Source organism: Enhydra lutris, unplaced genomic scaffold (assembly GCF_002288905.1).
Source record: "Enhydra lutris kenyoni isolate GAN:26980312 unplaced genomic scaffold, ASM228890v2 scaffoldscaffold24, whole genome shotgun sequence".
Classification (NCBI taxonomy): domain Eukaryota; kingdom Metazoa; phylum Chordata; class Mammalia; order Carnivora; family Mustelidae; genus Enhydra; species Enhydra lutris.
Genome location: NW_019154108.1, coordinates 19,377,497 through 19,394,722, shown reverse-complemented (window position 1 = coordinate 19,394,722; position 17,226 = coordinate 19,377,497). Strand labels below are relative to the sequence as shown.

The 17,226-nt window shown below is 39.3% G+C and overlaps 1 protein-coding gene across 3 annotated transcripts in view; it reads left to right on the top strand.

Moving 5' to 3' along the window:
- Window positions 1–17,226, top strand: part of LOC111150726 (nicotinamide nucleotide adenylyltransferase 2) — a 192,718-nt gene that overhangs the window by 18,181 nt on the left and 157,311 nt on the right. For all 3 annotated transcript variants that reach the window (XM_022508290.1, XM_022508288.1, XM_022508291.1), the window contains exons 3-5: window positions 8,534–9,016; window positions 9,282–9,350; window positions 9,694–9,817. The gene's annotated coding sequence lies outside the window, so the exon portion shown is untranslated. The remainder of the gene's footprint in view (window positions 1–8,533; window positions 9,017–9,281; window positions 9,351–9,693; window positions 9,818–17,226) is intronic.

The window sequence follows — 17,226 nt, the reverse complement described above, 5'->3', positions numbered from 1 at the left end:
TCTCTCATTACCCTACTTCCTCTGTCCTCTTCCTCTTCCTTCTATAGCTTTTCCACTGTGGGTAATTTCTTATCTTTTTAAAAATTAATGTAAATCACTTTAGCTTCTCTAGTTCTTTTTATTCCCTTATCACCCTTTTCCCCCCATTACTTTCCCCCACTTACCGCATCAACTCAACAAGAAAGCTGGGAGAGAACCAAAGTGGAGGAATATCCTTACATGTTAACACTCTTACTCTATTATATACTATCTAATATATAATATGTAACATATGTATCTCATGTATATAATACGTTATGTAATATGGCCAGCAAAGCCTTAATATAACAGTACTTGCCCGTTACAGCCTGCCCTGTAAAATTGCTAGATTAATGCATCAATGATGTATTTTTTTTGGTGATTTCCAATGACTAGTTCTCATAAAAGTTCTTGCCCTTTACTCAGTTCCACAGCAGAGCAAATGTTCTAAGAAGTTCTTGAAAAATTGTGTAACTGAGCTGTGTGATATTAAAACAAATGGACAAACTATTCAGGTATAGGTCATTCATAGGAATAAAGCTGCCTATCTATCACCTGCTCGAAGGTCTGAGCTCACATGGGAAGACGGTTTTCTGTCTTCCTTGTGCTAAGCGAGATAAAGAAACCGTTGAGTAGGAGCTAGGTCATCTGCCTCCCACTGCTTATCACAGTCATCAGAGCTATCTCTTAGCTTAGAAGTTTCATGTCTTTTAAATGGATTCCGTGTTCTCTTTTCTTCTCTACAAACCAGGACTTTGCTAATCATCCCACCTTTGAGCAAGTTTATACATCCTATGTGTGTGTGTGTAGGTTTGTGTGATACTTCTCAGCTTATTATTTTTTGACTTGTATATCTGATCATTTCCCGGACAAATGCTTCACATGTAAACTATAGAAAAACACATATCCAGGCTGAGTTTAAGATTTTAGAATCAGAAGTAAGAATTTCAGAGAAACTAAACTTGAAAAAGAATAGAAAATGTCAGCATATACTCCCCAATCCTCCTGCTGCTTGATCTTGGTCAGAGTGAAATCAGGATTCAGTGGTGAAGACCACATCCTGTTACCATGGAAATTATTGTACTGTCACAAATTTAGTACTGTGACTTCACGGTGAAGAGGAACAGATGGTCTGGAAAAGAATGGAGGCCTAGGGTTAGCAAAATTGTTTGGTGAATAAGCCATCTTAGATCCCTTCTGGAAGTAGGTAAAAACATAACTAATAAGCAAAAACTACTTCACTGGAACTTTACAAAAGCCTTGAAGCAAGGAGTTTAGCCAGGGTAAAACTATAAAGCTCTTTTAGAGAAAAACAAGCATTTTACTGTAGCATGAAGCACAGGTAGGAATATAATACAGCTTATAGTAAGTCCATATTCCAAAGCTGCCCCTTTACTCTTGGCCAGCCTCTCACTTGACTACTGTTGAAGTAATATCTAGAGCCTTCAGGACCAGCGGTAAGGCCCACACTCGCCGCACTTTCATACTGTCCCATTTTTAGATATTTCTGGCTTTAGTGTTGATTTGATTCTGGCATCCTGGGTCATTGACTTCCAAACAGCCATGAGAACACAAGCCTGGGTAGTGGGGCAGGAGGGTGACAGCCTGCTTGGGGGCTGTGTGTAGCTAGCTCATCTTGCCTCGGGGGTCACAGCCCACATCCAGTTCTTGCCCAGGCAGGCTGGCATTCTAGAAACCAGTTTCCACAGATTGTACAATAAAACCAAAGTATCCCAGCAACTCAAAAATTGACCAAATACTAATTTTTAGAACTGTCTGCCTAGTCCCTTTCCATCATGATATTGTTCATTTAAAGGGCAATGATATTTCCCAAGCTTATGAATGCCACTAAAATCACTCATCCTTAAAAACACACTTTACTTAGAGACAATGAGAGATTTCCTAACACTAGCACCCTCTGGGGATGATTACTAAGTAAATTAACTAACAGAAGCTAACAGCTAGTGTGCTAGCCAAAGTGATTAGAAATTTTTATTTTTTAAATAACTTCAGATTTACAGAACAGTTGGAGATATACAGAGAGCTCGTGGATATCCTTCATCCTGCTTCCCCCAATGTCAACCTGTCATGTAACCACAGTACAAGACAGACACTGTGAAACTAACATTGGTACAATACTACAAACTACAGGCTTCGCCAGTTTTTCCATCAATGACCTTTTTTTTTTTTGGCTCTCAGATCCAGTCTATGTTACATTTAGTCATTGCATTTAAGTCCCCTTCAATCCAGGATAGTTTCTCTGTCTTTCCTTGTTGTTCATGACCTTGATAATTTTAAAGAATATTGGTCAGGTATTTGGTAGAACATCCCCGAATTGAGGTTTTTCTGTTATTTTCTAATGACTAGACTGAGCTTATGGATTTGAGGAAATGACATCACAGAGGCGAACTGCTCTTTTCATCACATCACATGAGGGAGGGGTACATGATATCAATATGACTTACTACTGATGATGTTAACTTTGGTCATTTGGTTAAAATGGTGTCTGTCAGGCTTCTCTACTGTAAAGTTATTGTTTTTCTCTTTCCATGCTGTTTGTTAGAATAAATCAGTAAGTCCAATCTTCATTTTAGGAAAAGGGAATTAAGCTTCACCTCCAAGAAAGACGATTATCAAAGAATTTGTGGGCACATAAACATTTCAACCATCACAGTAACTAATAAATATATTTTGGTGAGATATTTTGAGGCTGTGCATATATTCTGTTTCTAATTTTAAGGGATCTTGACTGCAGCAGTTATCACTGTGGTGTGCTGATGGTTATTTTCAATATCCCTGATTCCTTCTACATTTATTATCTAAAATTCTTCTGTAAGAAAGCTTTTCCTGCCAGACACACCCTACCACAACTAATTTATTTGTTTATTTTCCTTACTTATTTATATCAGTATAGACTCATCGGCATTTATTTTATTCTTTGAATTATAATCCAATGCTATAACTACTTATTTTGTTGTTTGGATTGTTCCAATTTCAGCCTTGGGAGTAGTTTTAGGTTGTCTCCTGTGTCCTTTTCATATGCCCCATACAAGAAAGAGTTAATATAGGTCGGAAGCTGCTGTGTTTAGGGTCTTCCTGCAAGGTCGTCTTTGGATGGCATCTGGGAGCTTGCCTTGTGAAAGGTTCCCCACCCTGATAAGAAAAGTTCTCTACACTGCTGAGGTTGTTTTGTCCACTTAAGGCATTGAACACCCGCTTCCGTCTGAGACACTGGGATTTTCGTAGTTGCCAGGCAAAGGATGCCAACACTACTAGTCCCAAATCCCTAAACTCTCAGTCTCGAATGGGCTTCCCTAGAAGAAACATTTCAATGCATGCCACTGCATGGTCACTACCAAAAAAGGAGGCACACCTGGCTTGCCCCATCCTGGGCTGAAAGGGAAATTCTGTGGATGGATTTCTCTAGATTCTGCCTAATGCACCTTTCCCCCTTAATGGTTCACTGTGTAACTTTACTGTGTCATTGTAATAGATTTTAGCCATTATTGCAAGTAATTCCTGTGAGTTCTTCTGCTAGCATGGCACCGCATTTGTTAGTAGTCTTGGATACCTCCAAATATACCCTATCCCTTCCTTCCTTCCTTCCATCTCTCCCTCCCTCCATTCATGAGCACTTCCTTTCTTTATGGCACAACAAGAGGTTTCCAACTTGTATTTTCCTTGTCCTAGTCACAGAATCAGCCATTTCTTCAAGGAGCCTTTGTTTCTTTTATTGGAATTTGATACTTAGAAAACAAGGTCTGGGCACTCATGGCTAATGTGTATCATTGCTTCTAGGCCCTTTGGCAAATAGACAAGGAAATGTATGTTTGCCGACCCATATATATACACACAAATTAATACTTATTTCTATTTCTTTCTACTTGTGACAACACACTCATAGTGAATTCATACTGGTAATCACCAGATTTAATCTAGAACCCCAGAATTCATTCTAGCCTTCTCTGCTTATTCGTAATTTATTTATTTTTTTTTTGACAGTGAGAAACCTAGCTTCCATTAGCTAAAATTTATTGACTTATTTGTTCAACCCTGGTATACATGCAAAGTAGATTCAGAATTGCTGACTTTTACCCCCGTGAGAACAAATTCACCAATTTACACCCCTTATAGTAAAGCAGCCTTTGCTTTAATCCAAACACATTTCCAAAGTTACTTAGGTCAGCTCCTTTCCCCCCACCTGTTTCAGATAGGTAAGCTATTTGTAATACAGGTAGATTTCTTAGTCTGCATTCTATCCTGGGATTCCCCCACATCCTCATGCATTTTTAAAATTTGCATATAGTATATTTCACTTTTAGTTTTATAGTAAATTACACCTTGTTAGAATAAGTGTACCATTCTGTGGGTGTTGACAAATGCAGGCGGTGGTGTATCCACCACCACAGTACCACACAGAACACCTCCATCACCTAAAATCTAAATTGTGCACCTCTTTACAGTCAACCTTTTCCCAGCTCCTGGCAACCACCAATCTGGGTTTTCTGTCTCTATAGTATTGCCTTTTGCAGAATGCCGCATCAATAGAATCGTAGAGTGTGTAGTCTTTTCAGTTTGGTTACTTTCACTTAGCAAATGCATTTAAGATTCATCTTTGTTGTTGTGTGAATCCAAAGTTCATATTTTTTAAAATTGCCGAATAATATTCCACCATGTAGACATATTGCAACTTGTTAATCTGTTCACCTCCCGAGGACATCTCAGTGGCTTCTAGTTTTTGGTAATTATGAGTAAAACTTCTATACATATTCATTTATAGCTTTCTGTATATACAAGTTTTCAGTTCACTTTCATAATTACCTGGGACTCAGATTGTTGCCCCATGTGAAAAATGTATGTTTAACTTTGTTGAGAAACTGCCAAACTAGCTCTACCATTTTGTATTTCCATGAGCAATGACTGACAGTGGTCACGCACCATATATTAACCAGCATTTGGAATTGTCAATTAAAAAAAATTTTTTTAGCCATTGTAATGAAGGTATCTATTGTGGTTTTCATTTGCATTTCCCTAATGATTGACGACTTAGTCCATCTTTTTATATGCTTTTCTCCATTTGTATGTTTTCTTTGGAAAAGTATCTCATCTTTTTTTTTTTTTTTTTAATTGGGTTATTTGTGCTTTGCTGTGTTATAAGAGTTCTCTATATTCTGGCTACAAGTCCTTTATTGGACATGTGATTTGCAAATATTTTCTCTACCTCTATAGTTTGTCATTCTTTTAACCTTTTTTTTTTGCAAAACCAAAGTTTTTCATTTCAGTAAGTCCAATTTATTCATTTTTTCCTTTTATGGATTGTGCTTGTAGTGTCATATCTAAAAACTAATTACCAAACCCAAGGGGATGCAAATTTCTGTATTTTCTTTTGAAAGCTTGATAGTTCTATATTTTATATTCAGGTATATGATCCAGTTTGAGTTGATTTTTGCCTAAGTTGTGAAACATGTGTTAAAGTTATTTTTTTCCTTATTTTCCTGTATATGTATGTTGAAAATGTTTTGGCAGCATTTGTTGGAAAGATCATACTCTCTGCATTGAACTGACTTTGCACCTTGTCAAAAATCAGTTGACTATATATTGATGAATCTATTTCAGGGTTTTTCTGCTTCATTGATCTATGTGTCTCTCCCCTTGCCAATTCCATACTATTTTGATTATTAGAACTTCATAGTAAATCTTGAGTTGTATGACTCCTCTCTCTCCGTATATATACTTATATATAAATATATATTTATACATATATTTATTTTTGTTTATATTTATTCACATATTTTATATATAATATCTTTATATATAATATATAACTATAAACATACAAATGTACACTTATCTGTAAAATATATGGATAATATATATAAGTAAATATGTTTACATATATTATGTATCATATATATTATTCCCTGGTCTAGTTCTGACATCTCTGTCATATCTGAGTTTACTTATGATAAGGGCTTTGTCCATTCAGCTGCTGACCTAGACATTTTAAATGCGTTATCTCAGAGTTTTCAAATGCATCTATAAGTTCAAAAAGGATTTTTAAAGTCTTGTGTCTATAATTTATAATCATCTAATATGAGATTATTCTGGATCTTGTCATACAGTGTTAGTCCTCGTGTTTGTTTCTAGCTGAGTTTGTACCAGTGAATATCTAAAGTAACAGCATATAATATTTAATGAGTGGAAAAGCATGTCACACTCCTGTAAATTTGCATGTCTTAAAGTCAAAACGGCAATAATTTTCCTGCATAACTACTGTTGTGGTTATGTTAATTAATTTTACCAGTTATGTAGACAAAACTAAGCTTTTGCAATGATAATTGCAAAAATAGATGGAAAGATATTGTCATAGAAAAATACTTTGACTTAAGTTATTTAATAACTTGAATTTTTGGGTAAAAATGATGATGATGACTTAGTGCCAGCTAAAGCGTAGTAGCTGACCTAGTATGTAAATTTCTTATTTGCATCAAGTGAAAGTTAAATTATGTCATGCTACCTCTCTTTCTCATGCAAAAGAAGTGCCTCTGGTAGTTTAAATAGAGGAATAGGAGAATTAATCTGCACCATACCAGTTTCATACTGCAAGTGATATACTGCTTCAATATTGTCTTTGTCAACCCAATTTTAACAGATTATTAGCAGAAGTATGGTAGTATGAACTTAAAAAAGAGTTTTGTATTAACTAGTATTTTTCCCAGAATTGTATTTTTGAATAATGGACAGTTTAATGTTGGATTTGGAGTTACAAACAAATTCATTGTTTAAAATGGAAAGCAATAGCAATAACAACAGCCTGAAATTTTGCCACTCAGTTAAAAATCAAATTAAGTCAACAAGTGGCAGAAAACAGAAGGAACTCTCATTGCCCTCTCCTCCTTATTTGGAATTGGCAACGTCAACCCGAGTCCTTTGAGCAGAAGCAGCCCTCCCATGTATCTTAAGGGGGCAAGTTGGTGATTGATAATGGGACCAGGGCACCTGGCAAAGGAAGTGGGACCTAAAATTCATCTAGAGGAAGAAGTATCTTTCTAATTTACACAGAGATGTCAAATGGGGTAATGGCGCCCTAGCTGAAGAATCCTTTCCTTTGCTAAGTTTGTTTTATTAGTCAGGATACATATAGCTGCAAGTCAGAGAGCATGTGACCAAGAGTACATTTATCTGGAGATAAATGGTTCCAGGGTTGGGAAGTGTCTCGATGATGCCATTAAAGATTTTTTTTTTTTTTTTAAATCTTTCCACTCTGACATCCTTGAGTGTTGAATGTTTATCTTTGGATGGTCATCTGATGGTAACAAAATTGCTGTTACAGCTCTAAGACCACATCTTCATACAATTTTATCGAACCCCCACCTCTGTTTTAATCAGAAATAAAAATTATTGGCAGAAGTAAAGCCATCCTCCCACCTGAGCCAATTTCCCCTCATGTATTATTGGCCAGAACTGGGTCACATAGCTACACTGGCTTTGAAGAGAGGTGGGAATGACTGCCTGAAAAAAGGAAGAGAATTGGCAACCAACAGTGTCTACCACACCCATAAAAGAAAAGGCTCTTTTTTACTTTCTGTTTCAAAGGCAAGGTCCAAATCTAGTAAGTAAAAAGCATCTCAACCACCCTTCTCTTTGACTGGAATTTTTCTTGAATCACTTTGTAAACTTTATACTATCACATTCATTCAGACTAAGTAGAAAGAAGGTAAGTCTTAGTTAGTTTGAAATAAAAATAGTTATAGAATAATTTTAGTAACTTGAATGTCTATCACTTTAAACCACATCTTCTCAGGAAAAATTGGGCTAGCTGGCCAAGGTCAAGAATGAATCATTCAGACAAGCTGTAAGGAATGAATATTCTTTGTATACAATGGATCTACCAAGCTTCTTAAACATTTCTTTCTGCAACCTTCTTTAGCATGTGTAATTTTTGTGTATTCAGGATAGAGGAGTGGTCGATCAAGGGAGCAACTAAAGGAAACATAGGCAAATTAATATAATATTGGCTTTTCAATTTAATTTCTTAAATTATGAGGAATCTTGGTATTTAGGGAAATCCTATTTGCAACTCTAAGACAAGAAATCCATCAATAGTCAAATAACTACTGCCTAATTACCTCTTTACATGTAAACATGGATTTATACATATTAAGCTTTAAGTTATATTATTTTCAATAGTATTCACATCTCTCATAACAAAAGTTTTTATGGAAACTCTTGTTTTTATGCTCCCCAAGCAAGACACTTCCCTCTCCCCACACACATACCTCAAGCAAATATACCAAACCCCATCTTAAACTTACAAAAATTCCATCTTAAAAAAGAAAGAAAGAAAAGAAAAAGGCCCATCTTGTCCGAACTCGCTTATTTTTTCCTTAGAGTCGCTTTTAGGAAAAGGTGTGAGCAACCTTCATTCTTCCCCCTCTGAATTCTGTTCCCAAGATTGAGAAATTAAAGCTGATTTAGGTCATTCTCTTGTGAAAAGTGCTTTCTTTTCTTTCAGTGTCCTGGGTTTGCTGAGGAGCACAATGGTAAGAGAACGGAGAATAACGAACAACATCACAGCCTCCAAGGCAGTTTCTTATTCATTGTGTTGTGAATCTGCCTCCTTTTCAATAGCATACATCATTTTAATCCACATTATGGCTCCTGCATTTTTCCAGAGAGGCTGAGAAAGTGAAAGACCCATCATTTCTAATTATACAAAGTTTGATTACTTCAGAGAACCCTTTTGGTGCCATTTAGTTGAGGAGAAGAACCCTTTACTATTCACAAGTAACAGTTCCTCTACTGTGATGAATTTGCTCAAATCATCTTGGAGACCACCTCAACGCATGGATAGCCTTGAGTCATGGGCCTACAGGAAGATTTTAAAGCATTTTTACCAAAATTAGCCCGTGGTTTCCTTCTGTCAGGAAGTCTTCCTTAAAAGAGATGTCCCCTGAGATTAAGAGATCTTCGAAGTAGGAGAGCTTTCAAAGACCAGGTGAGCCAGAAAACTTTGAAAGTCTCACAGCTGAAGGGGAAGGGAGGCCTCAGCAGAGGGGGGCTGGTGTGGGAGGAAGCAGAGCAAAGGTGCTGGTGATTATCGGCAGTGAGTACTGTCTTACCTACCCCATGTATCACTGGAATTCCGGCTCCGGGGACTCTGGCTGGCAGTTGCTTCTGGATAGGTTGGTGTGCTCAGCCTTTAGCTAGAAATGTCACTGGGCTTACAAAGTGGGCTGGCATAACCTTCCATCTTTTTCTAGTCCTAGATATCATGTTTGAGAGCCAAAAGACCCTTACCTACTTCACTGTCCTGTGGTTGATCAAGAAAGGTGTGTACCCCCACCCACAGTCTCCCTTCAAAAAGGCAGCTTGAAGCCTTGAAACGGGAGTGGACCCTGGACTCTGACAGCACTGGTTCAAATCCTGGCCCTGCCATGATCATGAAAGAATGATCTTGGGCAAATCATTTGATTCCCATGACCCTTTTCTAATTTGGAAAATTGTGATCACAGTCTCTGCCAACCTCTAACCCCCTCCACACACCCAGGTTTAGAGTAAAAAGTCAGAAAACATGACTTAAACTCACCTCAAAATTTCCTTTCTTCCCTTCTTCCCTTTCCTTTCTTCCCTTCCCTTTCTTCCCTTTCTTCCCCCCCCACTTAAAAATAAAAGGTGTGGAGAGTGAGAAGAGCTCCCATCCAGAGGGATGGCAGGGGAAAATTTGTAGCCTGCATAGGCTGATGGACATGTGCACAAGGGCAGTTCACGAGAACATTAACCACAAGCAGCCATAAAGGTGAGTCATAGAATTCACCCTCCTCACCTTTACAAAGTGAAATTGCAGACCTTCCAGAGCTTGGGACCTCTAAATGCATCTTTCCACCTTTGGTTCAAAGAGCTACATGGCCATCTGTCAGCATTAAAACTGAGGGTGAACTGGATGTCTTCATTAACTTGGTTGTGGTAATCATTTTACACTGTGTACATATAACAAATCATGTTGTTAACCTAGAATATACACAATTTTATTTGTTAATTCTATCTCAATAAAGCTTGGTGGGGGAAGGCTGAGAGTATATTTTTATGGATTCCTAATGATCTATAATGTCCTTGCACTTGGCTTTCTAGAGTGCGTCTACCTGTAATTTTTAAAAATGTCTACCTACTCGTATCCACATACAGTAGCTCTCAGTTTCAGACTCCCCTCTCCTTCTTTGAGTCCCCTTTAGATCCTCCTTCCTGACAGACAGTTAGAGGCAAGGTGAATTCCTCCCTTCCTGCTTTCATTTTCTCTTCTACCCAAGTCAGTTAGAAGCCCAGCTAACCCTAGAGTGACTGTTGCCTCTATTTGCTGAGACAGGGACTAGTCTAGAGCAAATGCCGTCAGACCTGGCAAAAGTGGGGGAAGCTCTATAGTCTTCCTAAGACAGTGTTTCCTTTTCCCCACAAATTCCAAGGTCAGGATCAGATGCATCTGTGTTTTATCATGGTGCCAGTCAACCCTGGGATGGAGAGCTATCTTCCTTGCACCAGATACTAAAGCGTCCTCCAGATAGAAGTAAATCATGGTGCCAACTCCTTTTGGTTCCCCTGGATGACTGTTTATTCATCCTTCCCTCTCCCAGGCCACTTCTGAGCAGCTCTATATGTATCCTACTGCCCTCATGGAAATAGCTCTGTCTCCTAGCAGGACCCCTTGCTTATCTGTGTCTTAAGGTAGGCTTGACCCATGTGACAGGAAGTGTGAGAGCTGAAGGGGAAATGAGTGGGAGGTGTATACAAACACCAGGGGCCCTCTGTGTTCCCTTTACCATACGCCCCGATAGGGGCAACCAAAGGGTGTTCTGTCTTTTTTTTATAATTTTATTTATTTATTTATTTATTTATTTTACAAAATGGTGGTTTATTAAAGCACAGGGACAGGACCTGTGGGCAGAAAGAGCTGCTGCCCAATGTTGTTTATTTGTTAAGTAGACTCCGTGCCCAGTGTGGGGCTTGAACTCATGACCCTGAGATCAAGAGTCACATGTTCTACCTACTAAGCCAGCCAAGCGCTCCAACAGTGTTCTGTCTTACATATTACCTTACAGCCAAAACTAAGTCTCTAACTTCACCCTAGTGCCTTTTTCCATGATGAGTAATCAGAATTCAGTTAGACTTTTAAGTGCAAGAATGACTTTACTGCAATATGGGAGCATCAAGCCAAAGACCACCTACGGAATACCGAAATTTACCTACGCAGTAGACAGAATGAATCCAGTTTGCTCCTCGGTCCCACTGCCAGGCTGTTCAAGTTCCACCTCCCAGGAGCTAGTGGCTAAGAAAGAAGAAAGAGGCACCTTCTAGTCTTGAGAAAGGCAAGGATATTTACAAGTAGGCTCTGCAGCCTTTGTGTTCAGATTTAAAATAGCATGTCTGTCCTCCTTGATGGTGTGAAATCTTCAATTCTCCCTCATTCTCAAGCCAAACTAATCTCTGTATCCGGCACCCTCGAGGTTCTGATCTGGATACAACCTTGAGGAAGTCACTTCCACTAGCTACAGCCTTGAGGGAGTCACTTAAACTTCCTGAAACTTGCTTTCTTTCCACAGATGAAAAATCCAGAACAGGGACTGTAAATGCTTTAGCTCACAGAATCACTCATTGTAAGGATCCAATAGAATAACATATGTGAGAGCACTGTGTGTACTAGATGGCCCTACACATGTAAGCAATTATTGGATCAAATTCTTCATCATAATAATAACATAGTAATTACAATTGTGCTTTGTTAGCCCCTTGTAGAGCCCTGGGGTCCTCTGCTCATCTTTCGGTTTGCCCAGTTATTATCCGTCATTCTGCTTGATTCATCCCTCCTACATTCTCCCTTCCCCTACTCATGAAATACACATGCACAAAACCTATAATTCTTTCACCCATTATTCTAACTCCTGTCAATCAGTTTCTTTTTCATCGCATATTTACATTTCCAAAATAACTGCATTTACATATAATTTTCTCTTGCCCGCACAGAAAAGTGGGTACAGCTAGATACAGCATTTAAGGGGGTGTGTCGGATTTCGATTCAGGAAACAGAAACAACTGTAGGTATTTTAAACAGAAAGGGATTAAAAACAAGGAATTCGGTGCTTATAAAATTCGCAGGAAGAGCCAAACAAGGGGAAGTTACAGGCCACCACTGGGGTCTAGATTTTTAAGGGCAAACCACAGTAGCCGTAGTCCAGAGATCAGCTGCCAAACTGCCTCTCAATGCCCAGGACTTCCGTGACTAGAGTCTGGGGACTACTGGTGTGTGGGTTCTGGCTTCAAACTCACATCGAGTGTTACTTGGCCGCAAGAGAAATAACAAGGTGGCCTTCGCCTCACTGCCGCCCTCCAAGTCTCAGGCAAGCGTGTTGCCCCAACAGAATTTAATTAGTGTCCAGAAATATAGTTGCAAAGGAGTCTAAGAAGTGTCATTTCTGACATCCGAGGGCCAAAAGTTCAGGAACGTGCATACAGGGCTTTGGGAATGGATGTCTACTTCTATCTGACAATCACCTGCTCAAGACAGTGACTTCAAACTCCTTACAGAGTAAACAACACCGTGATGGCCTAAAAGAGAGTTTGAGGGGAGGAGGGAAGAAAAGGGGCACAGATCTTGTAGTTGCAGCCTTTACAAATACTGGTGGGGATTTATTTGGGGCAGGCAGGCCTCTTGGTTTTTAAGTCACGTAACTCCGATTAAGAATAAAAAATTCTGGGATGCCTAGGTGGCTCAGTCGTTAAGCGTCTGCCTTCAGCTCAGGTCATGATCCCAGGGTCCTGAGACTGAGCCCCACATCGGGCTCCCTGCTCAGCAGCAAGCCTGCTTCTCCCTCTCCCACTCCCCCTGCCTGTGTTCCCTTTCTCTCTGTGTCTTTCTCTCAAATAAATAAAATCTTTAAAAAAAAAAAAAGAATAAAAAATTATGCATAAAGAGTGGAGTCAGCTGTAAGCAAAAAGGATTCCACATTTGCTATGTGCCACACTGTGGTAGATAAGTGGGGACAGGAATGGTGAACAAGACAGAAGCTGTTCCTGTTGAGAGAAGATATTAGAAGTGTCTGGTTGACTGCCCAGGTTCAAAGCCTACCTCCACCACTTACTAGCTGTCTGGCTGGAACAACTTCTCCAAGTCCCAGTTTACTCATGTGTAACCCAGATAGAATCAAAGAACGTACTTAATTGAGATATAGTAAAAATAAAATGAGATAACGCATGTAGAGTGCTAAGCATACTGCCTGGTACAACATTGTAGGGTCTGAGTAAATGTGGGCGAAGGGTATAAGCAAATCAAAAGGCAGTTATAATACAGGACACTGTAATAATGCAAAGATACAAGAAAAAGAGCACATATGAAGAGAGGCATTAACTCAGGCCTAGGGGTCTCACCAAAGCCTCAGGAAATAAATTCTGGGTTGGCATTTGCTGGCTAGGAGAGAGCATTCTACATTTGATGACTAAAGGAAGTTCATTGTGGCTGGAGCCGAGGGAGTGGAGTGAGGTTGGAAGGCAATTAACCAGATCATGAGGGGACTTGTAAGATTTTTAAGTTTGAATTTTGGGGCACGTGGATGGCTTAGTCAGTTAAGCAGCTGCCTTCACCTCAGGTCATGATCTCAGGGTTCTGGGATTGAACCTGGGTGTGGGGCTCCCTGCTCAGCAGGGCATTTGCTTCTCCCTCTCCCTCTGTTCCTACCCCCTCCCCCCAGCTCATGCTCTCTCTCAGTCTTTCAAATAAATAAATACAATCTTTAAAAAAAAAAAAAAAAGTTTGAATTTCATCTGTGGGCACTAGGAAATTGTTTGAAGGATTCAAAGCAGAGTGATACGACCCGATTTATATTTTAGGGAAAAAAAGCCCTTTGGCTGGAATATAGACAATGGTTTAGAGGAGGGAAAGATTACTGGCAGGAAGTCCAGCCAGAATTTTTTGGATTAGTTAAATAGAGAGGAAAAGGTGGTCTGAACTGGGGAAGTAGCAGAAAGATAAAGAAAAATGGAACAGTTCTGGAGATATTTAAGAGGCAATTCGCTAGAAAGTAAGGTACGCACTTTCCCCCCCCCCCCACTATTCTCCTCCTTCCTTGGCTTTCTTTATAAATTTCCATTAGGAAACAAAAATCCTTTAACTAATTTATCTTCTTAAGTAACAGATCAGTGCTATCATAGTGGCCCTTAGAAGCATGCCCCATATTAGTTAACATAGTAGAGATGTTCATATCGTAAATTTCAGGTCATATGGAAAAAAAGATATAACAGGGACTATATTTGCATCTGGTTTTTGCTTTGGTGTGTTTGGGGTAGTAGAAGCAGGCCAGTGCCGCCTCACAGCTCCAACTGAATAAATGGGCAAACACAGACCTATTTTTTGGCCCCTGGTGAGTGGACTAAGATAGTTACAAGACTCAAGCTGAGCTAATAGAATTCTATCTCTACAGTTTGTACTGAGACACAGAAACTGAGGTAGTGGATATTGGGAATTGGAAGTCAGGTATAGTCTGCCATAGTTTGGCCCATGAAAATTCGGATCATTCTTACAGAGCAGCAGTAACCAAGAAGCTTTCAGAGAACCCAGTGTACAGAGAAAAGGATGATGTCGATGCATGGCACAGACAACGGTGGGGGGGAGGGGTGCGTGGAGCAGGGAGGTGGGGGAGAGAGGGAGAGAGACTGAAGGAATTTAGAGCTTCTAGTTGCCAGGCAAGAACGTCTTAGAGAGTATTTAGTTCTCATCCTCAAAAGAGTATTTCCATCACTCTTCAATCCTTGAAACTCCAGCACAAACATCCTGGATTCATCTAGGATTATGTTTACCTTGGCATGCTCTGCTCCTTTCCCACCAGCTTCTACCTTCCCACCAATCAGTAAGTCTCAGCTCACTCCCTACAAGAAACTGGAGTTCTGAATACTAACAAGACATGTTCCTGGGTTCAATTAGATTATCGACTTTCAGATCTACACTATGTGTTTTCTTCTTATAGCAACGTTGGAGACGCAATTTTGCCACGTTTCTTTATTGTTCTCTATAACAATCCTGCCCAGCCAAGCAGGTTGAATGGAGTTGGCCTCCTTCCTCTTTCCCTTCCCCTTTGAACCCGGCATGGGCAAATGACCCAGGTTTGGCCAATTGGAATACTTCTCTTTCAGTGCCATATAATCAGAGTCTTCCTTAGGACTTTACTGGCATTGCTGGGAAAGATGTGCCCTCTTTCAGTGGGATTATGATTTGTAAGGACAATGTCATTTGAGGCTGCCAGCAGCCACCTAGCTTTGATGTGAAGAGCCCCCTTCTGAAATAAAGCAGTCACAAAGGAAAATAAACAGATGATAAGAGAAAGAAATGGAAATCTTGATGATATTATTCGAACACTTGGATACAGCTTTCCCCAAAGCTAAATCTACTCTTTAGGTTTCTATTATGTGGTTGATAAATTCTGATGTTTTGATATCTTAAAAAACCTTCTCTTTCTGGGGAGAGACCACTCTTCCCTGAGCTAGCCAATTCTTAGAGATAGCAAAGTGCCCAACAAAGAGCCTGACTTTGATAGGAAAACTAATCCAGACACATTTGGTTCATGGTACTGAAATTCTAGGTCGATCTGACTGAACCAAACTGTGAGGTATTGACATAATGGGAAAAAATATTTTGTATTTTAAGTTGCCTATCCTTTATTTAACATTCCCTTGAGCCAAATGTGTTTTCCATTTGAGTGATGTAAAGGAGAGAAGTAGAGATATTCTCAGATGTCATTTCAGGGAATACTTACCCTTTATTTATTTATTTATAGAGAGAAAGCATGAGTAGGAGGAGGGGCAGAGGGACAGGGAAAGAGAGAATCTCACACAGACTCTAAGCTCAGCACAGAGCCTGATGCAGGGCTCGATCTCAGGACCTGGAGATCATGACCTGAGCCAAAACCAAGAGTCGGATGCTCAACCTAATGAGCCACCCAAGTGCCCCAATACTTATCCTTCTTAATGATACTTCTTTCTAAGTCTGCTAGAACTGATTTTTCTTCTCCTATTGCTGCTCTGGGGAAAACTTTATGATAAGTTGTGAGATCTTGAGTCTCAAGATGAAAATAATGATTTATATGCTTCTCCTTCCCCCCTCCCATCTGAAAGAAACCATGATGAATAAATCAGCAAATATCTGAGTGGGCTGAAGAAATTTATTGTTAAATGTATCCAATGCTTATTGATTATAAAGACCTGGGGTGCCAGCAGTATTACTATGTTTGTAATTGATAACCAGACTTTATATTTTAGAAACATTTTTCACTTGTGAAATATGATTTGAGTGATTAGAGAAATTATAAGTCAGAGTGAGGTTTTGGGGATTTAGAGCTAGAGGAAGGGGAATCTTGATCTAGGGACATTTTTACTTCACAGATGTAAAATACTTGCTGGTGGTGAAGATGGGGAGAGTAATGCCAATCATTTCAGCTGTATCCCTGAAGATGTTTGTCTTGAAGAAAAGTAGAAAATGCAAAGGAAAGAGAATTATACAAATTTTGAGGCCTACAGAGAATCCCAAAGAGTCATGGTTTACTCAGAATAATATTTTTACAAGGAAAACATAAAATAAATATTCACTCTTTGACTTTATGACAAGAACTACAGGAGCCACACCTATGTGTGTACCTTTTTACTCTTCCTATAAAGGATGGCCCCTAATACTTTGGAACCAGCTTTATAAACATGGAATGGTTTCCCTCTGACCTGTGATATAAATGAGTGATTAAATTGGACTAGGTGACTAGGAAGAGAAGGAAACATGTATATCTACTATGCTAGACTTTACATGTGCACATTTCAAATCAGACCCAATAAACACTAATGCCTAGCCATCAGAATAGATATTTACAGCAGGGAAAGTTCTGGGTTGGACTGTCTGTCTTGAGCCATTTGGAAACCGAACTGGCTAGAGCAGATTGCAAGATGTAGGCCGTGGGAGAATGACTCTGGTTCCGTTTCAGCCTAAAGCAATTACCCAGCTGTTGGAAAGTTGAAATATTGGACCAAATTATATTACCTAAGTTAAAATAAGCACTCCTGAGAATAGATCACTACATATATTAAGGTACGTGTATTACGTAAGAGTTGACATTCCCATTTCTATATCTCATGAACCAGCCTTGGAATCTTCCCTGAAAATAAATTCATTGTTAGTATCTTTTT